Below are 22,100 nucleotides of genomic sequence, written 5' to 3'. Positions count from 1 at the left end.
CAACCCCCTTTCACTATCACTCAGGCAATTTCTCCTTTTTATTTTTTTCTTTTTTTTTTTTTTACAGCTCTAATCTCACATGACTCTACTTTATTCTAATTGAAGTTGTAACAAACTGTAGAACATCTGTATTTCATCTGTAGCTGCAGCCTATGTAAATATCTATACTTAAAATGTTATGTAACAAGTAACATCATCTGTATAGAATCTATTTTTCAACGTAATATCATTGGTTCACACCTCTTTGTTCCCAACTATCGATGTTATTGCCTGCATTTTGTTAGCTGTTTAACTGCTCTGCTCAATGTGATCACCCTTTCTTATTCTATTGTTAATCTTAAATGTGCATTCAGAATTATTTGAATTGTACTGTATTGGAACTTTTCTCCTCGGATCTCCACTGAAAATCTACTTCTGGCTCAGTTGGACTAACCTGGTTAACAAATGTCAAATAAATAAATAAAAATAAATAAGTAGAGGCTTCATGAGATGTGGCAATATGTGTTGATGTTGGTGTTGTTTTGTAAGAGGGCATTCATGGATGCTGAGGGTATTTTGTTATGTGTACTTTGTCTAGGAGGTCTTTGGGGCTTAGGAAGGTTACATTTAAGTGCCTCAGCATATGTGGGTCTATATGTCTCCTTTGAATTGTGTGTGATGAGTGCAGCATGTGTACTACTGACAACCTTATTGACATTAGGAGTACTTTTATTTGAGAGCTTTGCCTCCAATGACATTGTATAAATACATCTCTCACATACCATATCAGTTTGTTTGAGAATCAACTGGTTGTCAGTAAACATGAGGCAATTTCTACATTGCCTCAGGATGCCCATATCCACCAAACTGGTAAACGAGATAGTGGGAGCGTTCATATCCATGGCAACAAACCCTTTTTTATTGATTAGATATTTGGAGGGAGAATATAAAGGAATGACAGGATATGCTCAATATCTATTTTCAACTGATTCCATTTGAAAGTAACTACACTCTCATAAGCCTGATATTAGCTAGTATTTTACTGTACTCTTCATTTAGCTGTCGTATTTTCATTAACTGTCACATCATTACAATTCTGTGCATGTTCATTTACTATTGTGTGCATATATCTACATCTACATCTATATCTATATCTATATAGGTTCATAGGTTCATAGGTAGGTACTAGGCTATTGACCCAAGGGCCTATATAAGCCTAGTCAAACTGTACCCTGGCTTTTGCCACCCAAGAAAATTATTTTCCTGTGCCCCTGTCAAGCAGAGCCACAGAAGTGATCCCTGGGGTGCATTTCCTATCTCCCATCCAATCATCAAGATTGTTTTGAAGAGTGCTAATGAGCTTTGTTTGATATAGATAAGTAGTTTGTTCCAGAGTATGGCAAGTCCTCTGGGACAGGATTCTACCCTCCAGCATGTTCTGTTTACTGTGGTGACAAGGTTTAGGTCCCTAGAGCATGTAGCTCGGAGGGATTGGGATTTCTTTAAGTGGAGCATGTCCAATAGCTCTGGATTTGACATAGCTTTGTATGTTAGGCAGAGATCACCTCTGAGTAGGCGATATGCGACAGAGTAAAGCTGCAGTTTTTTGAGACGGTCTGCAAAGACAGAGACGGATATATATATCTATATCTATATATATATAGATATATAATATAATATAATATATGTATATATATATATATATATATATATATATATATATATATATATATATATATATACTATTCTATGGATGTACATTTATTTCTGATTAACTGTCATATCATTACTATGCGTATGTATGTACTTACTTAATGTAAATCTTGTATAACTGCTTTCTACTCATTACGTAAAATGGAGCATTTCTCCCCGGGCCTCTGCTGAAAATGAGACATGTGCCCAGTCAGACTTTCCTCATAAACAAATGCAATAATTAAATTTAAATGAAAAAAGCAGTTGTCTACTGTGCACTGATAAATTTGCATTACATGCAGTTAAGGTCATTACTTAACTGTTCTGTTAAAGATGCATTTTTATTATAACTTCCTGGGTCCACCACCTGCATTATCCATCTTGAAATAATTCCTGGTACTTTCTACATAAATTTATTTTGGATGAATGTCTTCACATCTCCACACCCGCTCTCATACATTTACATACACACACATGCACTGCAGTGCAGGAACACAAATTGCCTAAAATTGGGTATGAGGAAATGCTATAGTGACTTACAAAGAGATTTTTTTTTTTTTATCAACAACTGTACTGTGCACATATCTCATTATAGCTGAGAGACACCTTCAGGTATTTCTGCAGTTACTTCCTACCGATGCCTTAAGGCATCAAATACTGTTTGTTTGTATTTACATTAATAATTCCAAAATCTTGCTACAGTGAAAGAATTAGAAGATATCATCTTAAAACTTACACATTGGTAAATACATCTGTATTGATATCTGACCTCTATCTAGTGCAGATAAAGATATATTAATTGCTGTTCATATAACATTACAGTTTACAATCAAAATTCCAAAGGCTTGAGTCTGATAGTCATGTGGGCAAAAGGTAGTTTTCAAAGTTGCACAATGCCAAACTGGAATAATACAACATCATAATAATGAATTTAAAGCTTGATTCATTATTATGAGTTTGGCATTGTGATCGGAGATCGTGGTACAGTGAGAATCAGGGGAACGTACCCCTTTCCTCACTGTAGAGCAAACTAGGAGTTGGTATATATAATTTGCAGGGGGTGTGGAGGGGGCTTGCCATCCTACTGAAACATAAAAGGACATACAGACTTTCGAAACAGGACGTCTGGTATGTCAAATGCCTTTCGTCGTGTTTATGACGTTTGACATTTAGACTGGATTTTGTTTTCATTTTAAGAATTTTTGTTTGTTGTTTTGATGGCAAATTATTTTGCCTTTGAGATTTTGACAATAAATCTAATATTACTTTATATTGTCAGAAATGTCATCTTTTTCTAAATATCTCAGCAACCAAGTAGCACAGACAGAACTTATTAACCTCAAATGAAAACTCTCATCTGGATGAACAAAATGGTGCTGATAGTATGTGCATCATGAGTGATGTTGAGTTATTGTTAAGTTGTTTAGAAAATATTACAAATGAAATGGTTACTGTCTTTACTGTGACTTATAAAATGCAGTTTAAAACCTGGAGCCTAAAGAATACTATTACTACTGACAATAGTTCATGCTGAAGACTTTAACATTTATTCTTATTTAGTAACCCCTATGATTCCAGAAATATGTACATGTGTTTGAAATGTGACGGCACAATTTGATTCTATCAGAAATGTTAGACTCTGCCTACTGTAAGTTATGATGCAAATTTCCAGATCTCCATTGGAGGGGAATGGGATATATATACCAAGTTCTGTTTCAATGGGTGGCAAAATGTTCCTACATTGGCTAAAGTTTCCTTTGATATAAAGTTCTCTTGACTAACTATAGTTTAACGTACCGCCATATGTTAAAGATATGATATTCCATCCTGTCTTGCTGTCAGTATTCATCCTGTTTATCTCTACCTAGATCTGTAGCATAGAGTGAAATGGTGTTTTATGAATGAATCAATACCTTGCAATTGCATTTACCTTGCTTCACCTCTATGAGTAAGGAAATGTATTATATAACCATTTGCCATGTAGCCTGCATCATGACAGAAGAAAAGGAACTTGGATCATACCATCTAGCCACTTACTAAGTAAGGAACTATGGATCATATCATCTAGCTAGTTACTAAATGAGTGAGTAAATGCATACATAAATAAGTGCAGACTTCTCTGTGTAGTCTAGTTTCCTGTTACCTCCCCAAACATGCTGATTTACTGGCTACTCTAAATTTGCCTTATATATCACTCATAATCTTGCTGTTCTGGTCCATGTTATTCCTAGAATGGTCAATGAAGGATCAGTTCATATATACTGTTCAGAAATACATAAATACAATAGTTACCAGGCAGTAGATTAATTATAATCAGTTATAATATACTCTACTTTAGCCAAAAGGTAACTTAATTTTTTTATGTTTAGAGCATGTACCATACTGATTCCTGCTTCTAGCAGTTCAATTTTTAAATTCATTTCCTCTATTTTCCCACATTTGGAAGTGATTAGCAGGCACTTGAGCAGTGTGCACTTATTTAAAAGTAACTACAGTCTGTATGTTATGTTTCTGCAGAAAGGTGCTATAATTTATGAGCTTCCATTTTGGTCCCAGCTGATCAATCTGTTAGATTTATTTTGTAATCCAAAACATGTTATTAACAGAGCTGCCTCTTATATAGAAACTGAGGTTGCTTTTCAAGGGATATGATACATCCTTACAGCTGTCAATTTTCTAGAAACTATATGTTTATAAAAGAAACTACAACCAAAGAACCCTTCAATCTGTGGTTCAAATTTTCATGTGGAATGTACAGCACAGCTTGTGGTGAGATTCCATGCCTTAAGGATTGAAATTTCTGGATGTCTGTCCACTGCAGGGTATAGGAAGTGTGGCTATATTTTATGCATAACCTCTGCTAATGCAGATAGTTGTGGTTTTGGCACATTACTTATTGATTGAAGTAGTTTGTGAAGCCTTTGGATCCATAGTGGTTTTGGGCACCAGTTTTTGACATTGTACCGTGGGTTCCTTCACCTGCCAAATGTAACACTGTTATATATAGTGCACTGAAATATGCAGATGTGTAATATATCTCGTAATTTTAATGGGGCACAGAACTTAAAGTAACATGCTATTTCTAAAATGTTTAAATGTTATTCACATAAGTATACAGTTTTTGAAATGTTGCTCCATTTTTTTAATCTCTGCCTATCTTTTTCTCTGTTTGTCTTTGTCTCAATCTCACATTCTACCTGCCTGTCTGCCTGTGTTACTATCTTTGTAAAACACAGTAACCCCTTTTCAATAGCTGACCTACTTAACTTTTCAAACTACACCATAGCACAAGAAATCCATCAACCTCTAAGTATTGTCAAGTACCATTTTCAATGTAAGGATAATTTGAACTAAAGGTAATCTGTTGCAAATTTATTTATTTAACATTTGTTGACCGGGAAAGTCCAGTTAGGACAGAGCCTATTTTCAGAGAAGACCCGGGGAGAAATGCTCCAGATGCATGTCTTTGGAATGTGGGAGGAAACCCACACGAATGCAGAGAAAACAAGCAGACTCCACATACAAGGCACCCCAGCTGAGAATCCAACTGAAGAATCTCTTACTGTGAGGCAACAATGTTAACCACTGCGCCATAAGTTATACAGGTGAGTTTTCCACATTTCGGGAAATCACAGGGGTCAACCCAACCAACGTGTGCAATGGAACAGTCTCACCCTGAGGAAACCACTTTCTTGATCGTGGTATTCCCCCTGCCAGGTAATGATATTGTAGAGAACTGCAAAATCTTCGTAAGGTTACCAAGCATGGGAATCTGGTAAACCCATGAAAGCTCTCTTTTAATCTTCCCTATCAGCTTAGACATGGTATGTTACTGCTCTCTTGGCCTTACATGAAATAAGACAGTATTAACACAAGCAATAACTGATAAACTAAGACATCTTTCTTCTTGCTTCTGTGCTCTTGAAGTGCACAGTTTTCTAATCCACGCATCCAGTTGCATTTCTCCATCAGGTTAAACAGTTATTCCTGTTTCATGACTGAGATGCTTGGATGTTTGGAAGTACACAAAATGTGTGTGTGTGTGTGTGTGTGTGTGTGTGTGTGTGTGTGTGTGTGTGTGTGTGTGTGTGTGTGTGTGTGTGTGTGTGTGTGCACTTGTGCGCTCGTGCTCGTGTGTGTGTGTGTGTGTGTGCACTCACGCGCTCATGCTCGTGTGTGTGCGTGTGTGTATGTGTGTGTGTGTGTGTGTGTGTGTGTGTGTGTGTGTGTGTGTGTGTGTGTGTGTGTGTGTGCTTGTAACAATTGTTTGGCATTGCATCCATAATTAGTTTCTCTGCCTTCCTCTCAATGAGTGCCATGATACTCTCTGGCTCCCTATGACTCTAATACGGATTAAGTGTGTTGTCAGCAAACGCGCCTGTTTGTGCATATGCATGTATGCTGACTGGGAGGTCCAAATGGGTAGGACTCATTTTAAAAGGACACCTAGACAGAGACTGCATTCAGGGATTATGGGCATAATAGCAAAAGTCCTCACTACAAACAAAATCCTAACAAAAGCAGAAATGAGTGCATGCAAAATAATGTAAAGAGAGGTATGTGAAAGTGAAGACAATAGCTACATGTGAACATTGAATAAGCAAGTGTTTAAGAAATTCATACAACAGCGCTTACATAGTGTTATCTTTGTTATACTAGCTTTGGTACATTATTTACAATATATGATCTAAGCAAATTGAGCACCAACTCAGTAGTACAGATATTGTTACACTGAATACAAATCCAAGTCATAGCATGAGCATTTACATTTAATAACAGGTATTTCAACCATAAGAGTTGTATTCACCTTGGTAAATGCATGCAAATATGTAAACATATCTAGTATGCCCAAAGTCAATAAAGTAGAGATACAGAATACATATTGGACTAACAGACAAAAGTTGTCAATATTTTGTGGCATCACTCTGTAACAAAATCTGAAAGACTTTGCACCAACTTATTTAGTAGTCCTCTGATCTTACCAAAACAGCAGACTGAAGAATGAGAGAAAAGTGAAAGAAAAAATAAGAAAGCATGGCAAACAAAGTGTTTGGAGACATAAATCCTCATTACCCGAGGAAAACAGTTTTTGTACCTACTTTTCTCACTTGCTTAGAGAAAAACAGCTCTTATACTTACTTTCCTCACTTATCTAGAGGAAAATTGTTTTTTTATTCAGGCATGTCCAAGGGTCTGTGCCCAGTGTTCTCTCCTGTCTATCTGATGAATCTGGGCATCTTGAGGCAATGTAGAAATTGCCTCATGTACACAGACAAGCCTCTCTTCCTACCACCCAACACTACAACCTGTGAGAGATGCACTTATCTAGCCAAACTGGAGGTAAAGCTCTCTTCAACCAGCACTGAACTTGACAGTCATGAGGAGAAGGTAAACATATGCACCACACCACACTCATCACATAGTCTCACTAAATCTACACCACCAAAATTCACACATAGTAACACAAAAACATTCGCGGAGGCTCTCAATAATAATCTGCTAAGCAACAGAGACCTCCAAAGCAGAAATGCAAGCAACCTCCATCCCCCAACACAACCCAAATGACACATAGCCTACAGACTCAGTGTGCCACTCAACCACAGCCAATAAGGCAAAACAACGTACCCATCACACTAGTCATAGGTGACTCTATAGTCAGGCACACTGATGTCCCACTCACCAGGCTAAACAAGGAGAAGGTTACTGTCAGCTGCCTGTCAGGTGCCAAAATCCACCACATAACCCATGCACTCAGGTCATCCACAACAAGTACAAATATGACTTTGTCATTGTCCATGTTGGTGTGAATGACCTGAGATGTCCCTCCCTGGACTACATGAAAAGAGACATGGAAGAGCTCTCCAGTCTTGTAGCCCAGGAAAGTATGACCCTAGCCCTGAGTAGCATTCTGCCATTGCCCAGAATTATACCACAGTACAAAGACAAAATGACTGACTTCAACAATTGGCTAAGCTTCTGGTGTCATTCTAAGGGGATCCAGTATCTGTCTGCTTGGGATGACATGGTCGACAGACCGTGATGCTTTGCCACAGATGGCCTGCACTTGTCGCCTCTGGGATTTCAGATACTGGCTAAGGCTCTTGCTGCCTCTATATAGTGCCTTTTTCAGGCAAGGTTCAAATAACAAATTCACCACTGTAACAGAAACAGGCAAGCAAAAACTGAGGGCAATGCTACTCAATACTAGAAGTCTAAATCTCAAAATGCACTCACTCAAGGCAGTCCTTAAAATGGAGAACATCGATATCTGTGCAGTGACTGAAACCTGGTTCAAGGCTCCAGAGAGCACCCCTGCACTACCAGGCTATAACTCATACCACACTTTGCGGCCATGTAACCTGGACTGAAACACCAAAGCCGAAGGTGTGTCCATATTCATTAAGGATATCAACACCTCCAGGCTAGTTGCTCAGCATAATGCATCCGAGGTTATCCAAGTGCAACTAACTCTGGGCAAAACTGCAATCCAAATTGTAGCTTGCTACAGATCCCCCACCATGCCCCAGGATTCCCACTCCTCTTTTCTTGATGTACTGGAAAATATTAGGGTTCAACCAAACACCCTAATAATGGGCGACTTCAACTACCCCACCGTTAACTGGGAAAACTACTCGTGTACCAACTCTTTAGCTCAATGCATTCTGGAATTCATAAACTCCATTGCCCTGGATCAACTTATCCACACCCCCACCAGGGGCAGCAATATCCTAGACCTAGTCATTACCAACATTAGTGACTGGTGTTCCACACCTGAAGTCAACTCCTCGTTGGTCCGATCCGACCATAAGCTAATCACCCTTGATATCCACATCCCTCCACAACCCCCCCATTAAGGAAACCACGGTAAAAAATTTCTCCAAAGCCAACTTCATGCTTCTTAAGACAGAAGTGGTGAACTTCATGACACCCATGCAGATGGACAATACAGTTACAACTGCTGAATCCTACACAAATGCACTCTATAAGCACTTACATGAGTGCATGGATCATGCTATCACAAACAGAACCAAGACGCTATCCTCCAAAAAAAGGAAGCCAATCTGGTGGTCCCCTGCCATAAACAAACTGTACAACAGAAGGAAGAAACTGTTGCAAAAGAGAGTAAAATCCCATGAGTGGAGGAGCTCCCTGGTCAGCCTCAGTAAGAAGCTGAAATCCCTTATAAGATCCTCCAAAACTAGCTACAAAGACAAAATCACCACTAATTCTAAGGACAACCACAAAGCATTCTATAGCTATGTCAAGAATCTCAATGGCAACACCCAGATCTGCTCTGAGTTACAGCACAATGGCACGAATGTTACAGAACCAACTGATATTGCCAACATCCTGGCAGATAGGTTCAGTGCTAACTTTACCTCCCCACCCCCTAAAGGGCCCATATCTATACAGGAAGAATGCAGAGTCCCTGTAGTCACAACTATGCAGGTAAAAGCTGCATTCTCTAAAGCCAAAAACACAGCATCCATGGGACCGGACAACATCCCAGGCTGCGTTTTACATGAACTTCAGAACGAACTGGCTCCCCACTTAAGCGCCATGTTCAATAATAGCCTTACATCAGGCTTTGTGCCCACTGAATGGCGCACAGCAACAGTTATCCCACTCCACAAAGGGGGAACCACCACTGATCCCTGGAACTATCGACCTATTAGCCTGACGAGCCTGGTCTGCAAGGCCATGGAAAGTATAATCATGGAACTCATAAACAAAGACATTGGTAACCTCCAAACTCTGGATCCCACCCAGTTTGGGTTTGTGAAAGGCAGATCATGCTTCCTGAACCTGATCGACTTCTTTGAGGCAGTCATCAAAGCCATAGATGAGGGTAAGGTGGTTCACACAGCCTATCTTGACCTCGCAAAGGCTTTCAACACCATCCCCCATTCTGAAATTATAGCTAAACTCACTAAACTAGGTATAAATCGCTACATCACAAGATGGGTTGCCAACTGGCTCACTGACAGAACCCACACTGTAAAAGTTGTAGACTCCAAATCTGACCTCAAAGCAGTGACAAGTGGAGTACCACAGGGTTCCGTCCTTGGACATCTCCTGTTTGGTATCTACTTCTCTGAAGTACAGGCTAACACAGAAGGCCTCTGGCTAATGAAGTTCACAGATGACTGCAAACTAGGAGCCATAGTCAAGTCCTCAAATGATGTGGACATCCTACAGAAGGGCCTCGCTGAGACAGATGCCTGGTGTCAGAGCCATGGCCTCAAGCTTAATGCCAAAAAGTGCAGTGTCATCCCCTTTGGTAAAAACTCTGTACCCATGAACTACCACATAGGCAGCAATCTACATAACACCGAATGTGTGATAAGAGACCTTGGGACCCAGGTGGACAGTAGTCTCTACTTTGATAGTCACATCGCCACAGTAGTCAGGAAGTCCTTCTATGTGGCACACCTCATCACAAAAGGGTTCTCATCCAGGAAAATAGAGGTCATTGTTCCCCTCTACTCAACACTCATTAGACCCATTATAGAGTACAATGCCCATTTTGGAATGTACCTCACAAGACATCTGCAGCAGCTGGAAAGACCACAGAAATACCTCATAAAGAGGATTACTGGCCTCAAACAAATGCCCTACACTGACCACCTCAAAAAACTCCAGCTTTACTCCATAGCATATTGCCTACTCCGAGGTGATCTCTGCCTAACATATAAAGCTTTGTTAAACCCAGAGCTGTTGGACATGCTGCACCTAAAGAAATCCCAATCCCGCTGAGCTACATGCTCTAGGGACTTAAACCTTGTCAACACAATAAACAGAACTTGCTGGAGGGATAGATTCCTGTCCCAGAGACTTCCCATACTTTGGAACAGGCTAGCCATCTATGTCAAGCAAAGTTCTTCATTAGCACTCTTCAAGAAAAATCTTGATGAGTGGATGGGAAATAGGAAATACACCCCGAGGTTCACTTCTGTGTCTCTGCTTGACAGTGGCACAGGAAAAATAACTTTCTTGGGTAGCGTAAGCCAGGGAACCTTGTTGGCTAGGCTTACGTAGGCCTTGGGCCAATAGCCTAGTACCTACCTATGAACCTATGAACCTATAAAGGGTTATTAGAAGAGGTCTTAGTATAAAATGAACTCTAATAAAGGCAGAAATTAGATATGGTGAAGGCTCATAGGTAAGTAGTAGGCTAGCCATTTTAAGCTTAGCTAATTTCCCCTCAAAGGAGAGACTGAAACCCTTTCCCTTGTGCATGTGTAGTGAACATCTTAACCATTAGGCCATCCCCCAATCCCCAGCTTCCAACCATGTAATAGTAAGAAGAAAGAAAGTCGGTGAATATAGAAGTAAACAGTGTAAGAAAAAAAGTAACAAAAGGGAAAGAGAAGGAAATGAGCAGAGTAGATATAATACTTGAAATTAATTCACTGGGAAAATAAATACTCAAAACTAGAAAAGTAGAGTGAGAAGAATGACATGTCTAGTGGTCCAGCAGTTACAGTATCTTTTATTTCCCAAGTGAGCCTTACAAGCCAACATCCATTCTTTGATGTATAAATGCAGATTTGATCTAAAGACCCATTCTTCCCGCCCCAAAATATCGCATTATAATAATTTCAGAGATATCATCCACTTCTACAAAAATTGATTGACGCATTTGTTCTAAGTCATGTAGAGCTATTTCCTATAATAATATATTTACTGATTCAGGAGTACTCTCAGAATCTACTAGTGTAGTGACAACTGCATTAAAACCACATATGAAGCTTTACGTGACAAAGAATATTCACCACATCATTAATTTACATATTTTGCAGGGTAATTTCCAGTAAGAGTGATAACTGTTTTAGCTTCTCTTTGGGTAAACATATGCAATCTCTTTGTATGGACTCAGTTCAAGCACTAGAAAGTTAAACTAGTATGTGTGAATGATTTTATGTTCTTTCCTAGCTGAATGGAGGTCTTGTTTTTGAAATAAAACTAGAGGTATGAAAAGCTCATGGCATGCATTCACAACTGCTATAACTGAACAAAAATATCAAGTAATGTGCCTCCAATAAAATTACTATTGATGCTTAAATGCAGTTATAATGCCCTACATTCCTTTTAAAGCCTTAAGAATGGTCTTGCCAACATAATTCCCCTTTAGGATTGTGCAGCCAAGCAACATCTAAACCACTGGAAACACAGAAAAGTCTGAGGCCTACTTAGACTTGACTTTACTACTCAGATCTTGCTTTGAATATCAGTATTAATGGATGAATGACATACTGTTATAATTCATGTAAATGGGATTCAAATATGACCAATAAATCTTTATGAAAGCTGAAGGCTGCTTTTTTAAATGCTAAACCTAAGGTTGATATCTTAAATTAATGAGCTCTACATCACCATCTTCTGTACCATTTCCCCCACCATGCAACATCTGCTCATCAGCACTTATAGGATCATAGAATCATAGGAAGTTACTAGGATAATGGCCATAGAGCCCTTACAAGCCTAACAAAGTTCTACCCTTATTTACACAATTAGCACCTAATGCCTGTGTCCAAGAGGGGCACAAGTGGAACTCCCAAGGTGAATTTATAGATACCCATCCAATTTTCCAGATTGCATTTGAAAAAGGCCAATGAGGTGCTTTGTTTGACATGAAGTGAGACTCTGTTCCAAAGGTGGGGTAATGTCTCGGAGAAAAATCTGTTCCTCCAGCAGGTTCTATTAATGTCATATACCAGGTTAAGGTCTTTAGTGTGAGTAACCCGTGTACCATTTGACTTGCTGATATGCAGTATTTTCCAATAAAGCAGGGTCAGAGATTGCCTTATATGCAAGGCTGAGATTGCCTCTGAGTAGTCTGTATGAAACAGAATAAAGTGACAGTGATTTCAGATGATTCACATAGGACAGATGCTGAAGACATTGAATTTTCCTTGTAAGGAACCTTTGTGGTTTCTCCAATTACTGCAGGTGCTTGGAAAGGTACACACCAAAAAGGGCATTGTCCACAATTATTGACCTGGTGAGGAAGAGTATAGGGAGGTTATAACTTCTTTTTTCTGGAGGCAATGAGATGAGCAATATAGAATGCCCTTCTTACCACTATGGAGACATGGTGATCAAAGGTAAGATTGCTATCAAACTGTGTGCCCAGGTCTCTCAGTACTGAGTGCATATGTGGAGTATTTCTATCAATGTGGTAGTCAGCAGGAACATTGCTCTTAGTGAAAGGGATGATAAATAATATATTTTTTGCACTGGGTTTAAGGCCATGACTTTGGCAACAATCATTTGTTTGTGTAAGACCCTCTTGTAGGATGTTGACATCATTTGGAGATTCTATGACCACAAAATCAGAATGTAAACAACTTAATAATAAATGACTGTCTCCACAGCTCATACAAGCAAGACTAGATTGGTGTTGTTGTCAAATTCATAGCACCTTGATGAAGGTCCAGTAGGCCTTAGTAGCAGTTGCTTTATATTCAACTATCACATATAAAGAAGCTTAATCTTTATTGTAACCTGAAGCCAAGTTTCATTAGTAGATAATCCTATACAGATCACCATGTGTGGAATTCTCTTGCAATAAGTACTCATGGCAGGTAATACAAAGCTACCTTGCTTATGTATGCATTTTTTGGCAGCAGCCTAAATAATTGCTTCATGAATCATTAATATTTAGTCAGTTTCCTCTCCTTGAGTTTCTCATTTACTTAATGCCATATAAGAAAATTAGAATGTACAATCAATGAGGAAGGACAATACAGTGCTGCACTCTCTTCCTTATCTCTCCCATCATATATACCTCTCGCTATTATTTTCTCAACATTCATCAAATTATCTTCTTCGCAAAAATGTTTACATCAATTACATGACTTCTGTGTTCTTTATTTTTTATTCTGAACAAAGAAAAGTAACACAATGTCATCTTGTATAATATCTGCATTACCGTTGCAGCATTCTGTAATATTTACCTTGCTAGCATTCTATCCCCCCATCAGCTATTTTACCTAGTTCATCCACCAACTAGGCATTATCCATTGATTTTCAAAAGACAATAAACATAAAAGTAAAATTAATTTCTTTATTGTCTTTCCATAATAGACTTCATATTTAAGACATATTAGATTAATTGGCTTCCAGACATCCAGTTTAATCAGCTGACTCTTGTGCCATCATTTTATATCTTCTTTCAAGGAAATCATTCTCTTGTATGGTATAGAACTTAAAAAACAATCTTCTGTTCAGGACTCCAGCAGTGTAAATATCTAGCTACTTGGGTTCATATGTTCATAAATGTATACTAGTCTAATGACCACTGGGCCTATTGAAGACTAGCCATTGATCCCAAATCACTGACAAGTTCTGGTCCCCTTGATAAGGGTAAACAGGGGCCTGGGAGATGAACCATTTATAGGTTGTCTATGTCCATTAGAGACATATATATCATACCAGGGATAAATTTCCTGTTCCCCATCTAATCGTCCAAATTACACTTAATTTGGGTTAGGGAGGAACTTTGGCTTCAAATGGATGGGTAACCAGTTCCAGAGAAGGGATAGTCTCAGGGATACATATCTGTCTCTCTAACATGTCCTCTTTATATTACAGGTAAGGCTTAAGTCTTTAGAACAAGTAATTCTAGTGCTGTTTGTTATGCAGCTATGCAGGAAGTCTATCAAGGTGGGGTCTGACAATGCTTTCTATGCCGGGCATAGAGCTCCCATCAACAACCTGTAGGAGACAGAATACAGGGAAAGGGCCTTGAGGTGGTCTGCACAGGACATGTTACTTATGCCCTGTATTCTTTTAGTGAGGAACCTCTGTGAATGCTCCATTTGTTGGATCTGTCTGGTTAGGTATATACTCAAGGGGGAATTGTAGTCATTGATAGGTAAGATGAGAGAAGCATAGCTGACTCAACCAACTCCCTGTGCCAGTATCACAAACCGGCACACTATCCCCTCAGTGAAGAGCCAAAAAAAACCACTTTATTGTAATAAGCAAGATTATTACAGGTAGACCCACACCCCTCCAGCTCTTCCAGTCTTCCAAATGGCAGTTCTTTTTACTGGAACCCCCCCCCCCCCATCCAGTCATTCAGTTCCCATTTCTCTGCCTTGCCCCTAATCATCCTTTCAACTTTTTCTATGATAAAAAAAATTCTTCTTTTAAACTGCAGCAAACTAACTGCTAAAAATATAGTAAACAATTGCTACAGTTTAGACCCTGCCTGCCTGCTCAGAGTGATATAGCCCTCATATTTTAGTTTAAAAAAGAAGATATTTTAAACTGTAGCAAACTGTTTGCTACAAATAAAGCAAACAGTTGCTACAGTTTATACTCTGCCTGCACAGAGCACTACAGTGCTCAGGTTTTAGTTAAAAAAGATACTTTTTATTTTACTTTTAAACTGTAACAAACTATTTTCTACAATGTAGCATGCATTTGCTGCAGTTTTAACCACACATGGAGTGCTACAGCCTTGCTCTCAGATTTGACCGCAAATGCAATACTGGCTTTTAAAAGATATATTTGCATTAAATAAAAATCTGGATTGGCTGATCACACCCTCCCCAGCACTTTGCACCCAGGCAGTTGCTCCTCTTGTTCCACCCTAGCTATGATACTTCTGCTGAATGCCGAATGCAGTGGAACAATATCCTCCTTGGACCTATATGCCATACCATTGTTTATAAGTTGTACAAAAAAGAATAATTTCCTTAGTACTGTAGACAGAGAGTCAAGGGCTTGATTACTGTGTATGTGTGTGTCCCCAAATCCCTGAATAAAGGGTCAAATATTAGGGGTGTGTTGTCAATATGATAGTTACCAGGATTGGGTGACTTCCCAAAGGACACTATTATGCATGTCTTGGGATTTACTTTTAGTCCATGGATCTGGCAAAAGTTATTTGCCTCTGTCAGCCTTTCCTGGAAAACATTATTGTCAGTGGGGCAGTCTGTGAATGTTCCTAATTTAAGCACAGTCCCAAAAAATACAATAAAGCAGAGAACTTCACGTAGAGCCGGTCAAAACTTTTATTCAATATCTAGAGCACAAAGAATGGCACTCAATGACTTGATAAATAATGAGAATATCATTATAAAACCAGCGGACAAGGGGAGGTGCAGTAATTGTTATGGATAAACAGTTTTACAGTACAAAATTGAAAATGTTGTTGGATGATGAACAAACATTTATTAAGGTTTCTCCAGTTATGATTAAGAATTTGATAGATAAGGTGCAAAATAATATCAGTAATCTGCATTTTGTAGGATTGGTAGATAAAGAATTGAGGGATTTTTTGTTGATTCAACACCCGACTGTACCTGAATTTAAAGCACTCCCAAAAATACATAAGAGTGTTGTGGACCCACCACTTAGACCCATTGTATCAGGCAGGACATGGGTCACTGAACATATCTCAATTTGGGTTAAATGTGTTCTGAAACCTGTATTGAACCTCTATCCGAGAATATTGAGGGATACTGCACAATTTATTGGGTCTTTGTCTGAACATTTGACGGTGATGAATGAGAAGAAGTATATGTTTGTTACATTGGATGTAAATAATCTTTTTACAGTGATAGACAATGCTTATGGAATAAAAGCGATTGAGAGTATATTGAGCAATAAAACTCAACATAATACTGACACTATTCAAAGAATATGTAAATTGTTGAACATTGTGTTGGAATATAATGTATTTATGTGTCAGGAGATTTACTATAGACAACAGCAGGGTGTTGCCATGGGCACACCTTGTGCGAACTCATATGCCAACTTGGTGTTGGCATATTGGGAGGACAGTACCATATTTGAAGTTACTCATGCATGGTCTGAGAATTTACGTCTTTATGTACGTTTTGTGGATGATATTTTCTTTTTATGAGATGGTACGGAACAGGAATCAAAGGCCTTTATAATGTATTTGGAAGGGAGTTCTGAATTTTTTTAATTTTCAATTGACTATTCTGAAGTTTCGTTAGATTTTTTTGGATGTAAGACTAACCAAAAGAGATGGATGTGATGTAGAGACATCGCTGTACAGAAAAACTTGATGGCGCAATAGCCTGCTTACTTATTATAGTATGCACCCATGTCACACCTTTGACAATATTGTCAAGGGACAGGTTTGTAGGATTTCAAGACTCTGCAGTGAGGATAGTAAATTCCAGGAAGAAGTGAATAATTTTCAAAATAATTTGATACAGAGGGGATATAAGCGTGATAGGATAGAACCTCTAATTAAACATAGTAAGATTAAATGCAACAGTACAGCCAAACCCTGGTTATATAAAGAGACTGGAGATATAATTGGTAAACAGAAAAATCCATCTGTCAGCAAAGAAAGAATTAATATGGAGCTAACTTATAGCAGCGATGTGGGCAATATATGTGAGATCATTAAACATCATTGGCAGGTACTGCACACTGATCTTAAACTGAAAGAGATTTTGGATTTTACACCTAATTTTGCATTTAGAAAAAACAGGAGTTTGAAAGATATACTTTGTAAAGAACCTAAAAACTGTTTAAAAGGTGTCCCTAGTGTTAACAAGAAGGGTACATATCCGTGCTATCACTGCAAAGCATGTCAGTATATTTCACAGAACTGTGCTTGTGTTAGGCAGAGCAACTTTGGTGCAAATAGACTTTTGTTTGTTACTGTTCCTAATTTTCAGTCATCTGCATATCTGGTCATCCAGAGGCCCTTGATGTTTACTTTGACTTCGTGGAAGTAGATGCCAAAATAGAACAGCCTAAAGACTGATCCCTGAAGGACTCCACTTGTGGCTGCTTCTTTGTAGACCCAATTCTAACTTTCTGGGTCCTGTCTGTGAGCCAGCTAGCTATTCACTGGGTGACATAAGGGTATGGGAAAGATACTTAACATCTGAAGTTTGTCACCAATGCCTGAGTGGGATATTGTGTTTAATGCCTTGACCAGGTCAAGGTAGGCAGTGAAGAGTTTTGCCATCATCCATTGCTTTGATGGCCTTCTCAAAGAAGTCCATCAGGCTGAAATGGCATGACCTGCCCTTGATGAAACCAAACTGGGTTGGTTTCAGTGTATCATTATCTATCATTTCCATAATAATTCTCTTCAGAGCTTTGCATCTCAGACTAGTGAGATTTATGGGTCTGTAGATAGCCTGTTTTTGTGCAGAGGGCTGACAGTTGCTGATCTCCATTGGTGAGGCATGAAGACTGTTTGGAGGTTATGGTTAAGTAGTGATTCCAGAAGGCCTTATAGGTTATGTTTCATGCTGTTTTGAAGGCAGCCTGGGATATTGTCTAGCCCCACTGATGCAATGTTCTTGGCCTTAGAGAAAGCACTGAGGACCTGTTCTCTAGTAATAGTAGCAGGAGGCTGAGTTGGAGAGAGAGGGGTAAAGTTACAGCTGAATTTGTCTGTCAGTAGGTTTGCTATATCTTCTGGCTCAGTATCATTATCTCTATTAACAACGAGCTCTGCACACAGTTATGTATTGCCTTTGAAGATGTAGGCATAGCTAAAGAATGCTGAAAATAATCCTTCTAGTTATCCTTGGCTTGGGAGGTCAAATTTACCTCAATTTGGCTTTGGTAGACTTTATTCATCTTCTGAGTTGTTTGTTTAGTTTGATCAGAGTGCTTTTATCCTTCTAGTTGCTATACCTCCTAATTGTTGTCTTGATTTTCTTCCGGGGATGGCTCATGTTATTGGACTGCAGGACTGCAGCCCAGCTGTAAAACAGGAAAAATAAACAAAAGAGAAAATAAAATAACAAAAAGAAAATAATAAAATAAAAGCAACCATGAGTCCCAGAACATCGCGCATGCGCACTCGCTGCATTTCCCGATATTCGGACTGCTGGTGAACCAGTCTGGAGCATGCGCACAGAATCCAGACTGTCTCCACCAGCAGTCCGGATTATGAAGACAATATGCAAGTCCAAATTTTCCCAGCAGTCTCTTCAGTTAAAACTGCATAGACTGGAAGGGGATTGGACTGCAACATCTGCAGGCAGGCTGGTGGTCTCGCGGGAAGGATAGGACGAGCCTCACGGTCCTCTCGTGGGAACGGCTTGCCTACTGCAGGAATGGATTTAACAACTCGGCATGGGGACAATGGAGTTTGTTGCTTTTATATGGACTTTGCTTGGCTCAGGTAGTGTGTGTGTGTGTGTGTGTGTGTGTGTGTGTGTGTGTGTGTGTGTGTGTGTGTGTGTGTGTGTGTGTGCATGTGCGTTTGTGTGTGTGAATACTGTCCAGAGTATTGAGGACGTCTTAGTTTATCTACAAGAAGTATGGCAGTGCCTTGATTATCTAAGTAGATTTGATATTCAATGTTTTATTCAAATTAATATTGAAAGTACAAAATATAAAGACTGAAAACTCAATATATACAAGCAAAATCTTTAAGTATGCTGTGAAACAGAAAACTGCTATTGGCAATATTTAGGAAGGACTTGTATTCCCAAATGCAACATGCTATACTGAGAAAGCTAATATCGCACATGTGACTGATTTTGTCCCAGTTCAGGTAATAGGCATAGCAGGTATGGCTGCCAAATTTCATTTGGATACTTTAGGACTGTTGGTTATCTGGCAATTTTAAATGCTTCTGGTAGATGACGTGTGGCTATGTTAACCTCATTTTACATCTCCCTTGGTATGTCTTGGTTCATTCACCCATTCTTGATACATTTCTTTGTTTTACATAATAGCATAACATTTTAGGAGTGATTTCAGTTCTGTGTTCAAAATGCACAGACAACATTAATATGCAGAGGCAGTCTTCCACATGAAGAAAGGGATCATGGGGGACAGTAGGGTCATTGATTTATACCTGTTTGACCTATTGTGTACTCTATATTCTCATGTAGCGTTCTACAGTTAATGCAGAGGGTTAAGGCAAAGGACTTGTACTACTGCTACTATTCAAAAGTAAAGGGTTTGATTCTTTCCACCGAGATTTGCCGACTGTGTGACTTTAAGGAAGATGCGCAACTAGATGCTGTTCCTGGATCAGAAAAGTGACCCAGTATGGTGGATTTATTTGGTTAAATATAATTTTTAAATATAACATAGGCAATTTATTCCTCAAGGGCAACAAACACTATTTGTAGATGAACCAATGAAATATAAAATTGTTTGCTAGCAGCAACCTCTTCATTAGTTACAGATCTCTTTAATGTGGAATTAGATGAGGCCCCATTCAACCATGATTTTGTGAGGGGGGGAGGGCAGCAAACTCAGCCAGCCACATCTGAATTATACTTCTCAACTGTCCAGATTTTTGTAGAATGAATAGATCTTTGCTTCTTATTTTTGGTTTGTTCCTCGTAAAATTTGTGGTTTTCTGGCAAATCATTTAGGAATGAAGTCACTAAATAATGAGAAATATTGAGTTTCAGACTTCATACCCTTCAGAAAAATGCATGCTAAAGTAAGACCTGTCATTCTATCAACTGTCTAAGTTTATACAAGAGCAAGTTTTAGTACTGTTTGTATGTTCACCCAATATATTTAGTCTTGTCGAGATTTCCTGCATTAACAGGTTGAGAGGAATGTACAAATAAATCGCTTTATAGAATTAGGTATATCCAAACCTCTCAACTGTCCCCGATTATGGCTCAAAATGTTACTCTGCCCCTAATAATCCCTCTGCAAAATGACAATTTTGGAAGAAAACATGGAGGGTTTACAATTAATAAATAATTGTAATGATCAGAGTTATAGATTACTTTTATTTCAGAAAAGCATGTAGATTCTCTTATTTTGTCAGCTGCTCAACTTAACAGTACTGATATTAAAAACGTGTCCCTTCGTTGACAGGTGCCCAGCTGCATTGTGTGGCTATTTTATATTTTTGCATCACATTTTGGTCTGTTTTTTATGCAGTTGTGGTTTTCTGGCAAATTAGTGGCAAATCATTAACGATTGAAGTTAGAAAATAATCACAGATATTTGAATTTCAGATTTCATGCCCTTCAGAAAATTCATTATCATGCAATACCTACTATTCTATTATCTTTCTAAGTTTGTAAAAGCAATATTTAAAAAATGTTCTTATTTTGGGGCCTTTGTCCCACTTCTATATATGGCTTTGTCCAGATTTCTTGCTCTGAGGTTGAGAGGTATGACAAATGTGTCAGGGCCATCAACATCAGCCAGAGACATTTCAAATTGTGACATACTTGTTGCACCCCACTCCCCCATGTAGTGACTCTGGATGTGCCCAAGCAAGGCAAGACGCAGTTATGCAGTATAAGTGTGCAGAGCATCCCCCCATCCAAGGTAGACACAAGTACAAAAGTACAACAGTGGCTTTTCATCTGGCCTTGATTTTGCAGAATGTTCTGGTTTTCTATCACATTTTTATACTGTTGATTTATGCTTCTTATTATTCAGAAAATGCATGTTGTTGCAGTGCCTGTTGCTCTGTGTTTAAGTAGCAATGATTTAATGACCATCAGGTAAGCTTGTTTGAGACTGTAAGATGCAAGTAAGCTTTAATAAGCATACTGTTAAAGAATTACCAACACTGAAATCATTTTATTGTTGCCATGCAGAAAATATTTACATAACTAGATAATGTATAAGCCTAGTTTATTGAAATGCATATGACAGTTTTTGTAATAAAGGACAAGATTACAGTATTTTCAGAAGCTCATTACATTTGTTGGAGACTTGCAGTCATATTTGCAGGCTTTACTCATAAACTAAACAGAATGCCAGTCTATTATGTGTGGTCCACATCCTGTGCAAGAATCCTTTAAGCAATTTATCTTGAGCTTGTTTCTTGTGTTCTGTTCATTTTTTACTTTGATCATATTTTCCCCATGAAACAAGTAGATAGTCGTTGTCAAGCAGCAGGTCTTTTTTGGATAAGAAACATTTTTACAAGTGGTATCACAGAAATTACTACTTTCAGCATGTTACTTGGTACTTTTATAAAGCTGAATATAAATTATGATTAGAAATGCAGTGCAAGGGGAAGTGGTTTGTGTTGAGTGCTGCTTGTTTTTTGTACTTGATTTTGACTGGCATTCCAGTAATGTATTTAAAAAGTAATTTTTTTTTTTGCCTCACAACCTTTTTGTTTCCATCTAGATTTTAAGTAAGCTGTTATGTAGCCAATACATTGAAATATGTTTTTTCTTCTATACTTCATTTTGTCTTGATTGGACTCTCATAATGATGGGCTTGGCACCCAGTGCTGCGTATTTAATTAAAGTCCCAGTTTTTGTGGTTTTGAGCATAGCTCTGCCCCTTTCTAGTTGGCCACACCCCCTTCCCATTGGCCCCACCCGTTCAACTGTCTCCTGCAGCCCCCCTTTGATTTGAAGTCACCAGCCGTACGGTTGCCACCCATCCCGTTTTCAGTGGGACACTCACAGGTTGAGGCCTCTCATCCGCGTGGGACTTTAAAAGTATTCAGTTGCCGTGGA

At 38.7% G+C, this 22,100-nt stretch overlaps 1 non-coding gene across 1 annotated transcript; it reads right to left on the bottom strand.

The window, feature by feature from the left end:
• Positions 1–5,234: 5,234 nt before the first annotated feature.
• Positions 5,235–5,396, bottom strand: LOC122792630. The gene has a single exon (XR_006363422.1). It is a non-coding gene; the product is annotated as a U1 spliceosomal RNA (small nuclear RNA).
• Positions 5,397–22,100: the final 16,704 nt, after the last annotated feature.

The sequence above is a fragment of the Protopterus annectens genome, chromosome 1.part2 (assembly GCF_019279795.1).
Source record: "Protopterus annectens isolate FY-2018-M chromosome 1.part2, PAN1.0, whole genome shotgun sequence".
NCBI classification, from domain to species: Eukaryota; Metazoa; Chordata; order Ceratodontiformes; family Protopteridae; genus Protopterus; species Protopterus annectens.
Note: the sequence above shows the minus strand (reverse complement) of the source record. Positions and strands in the feature narration are given on the sequence as shown.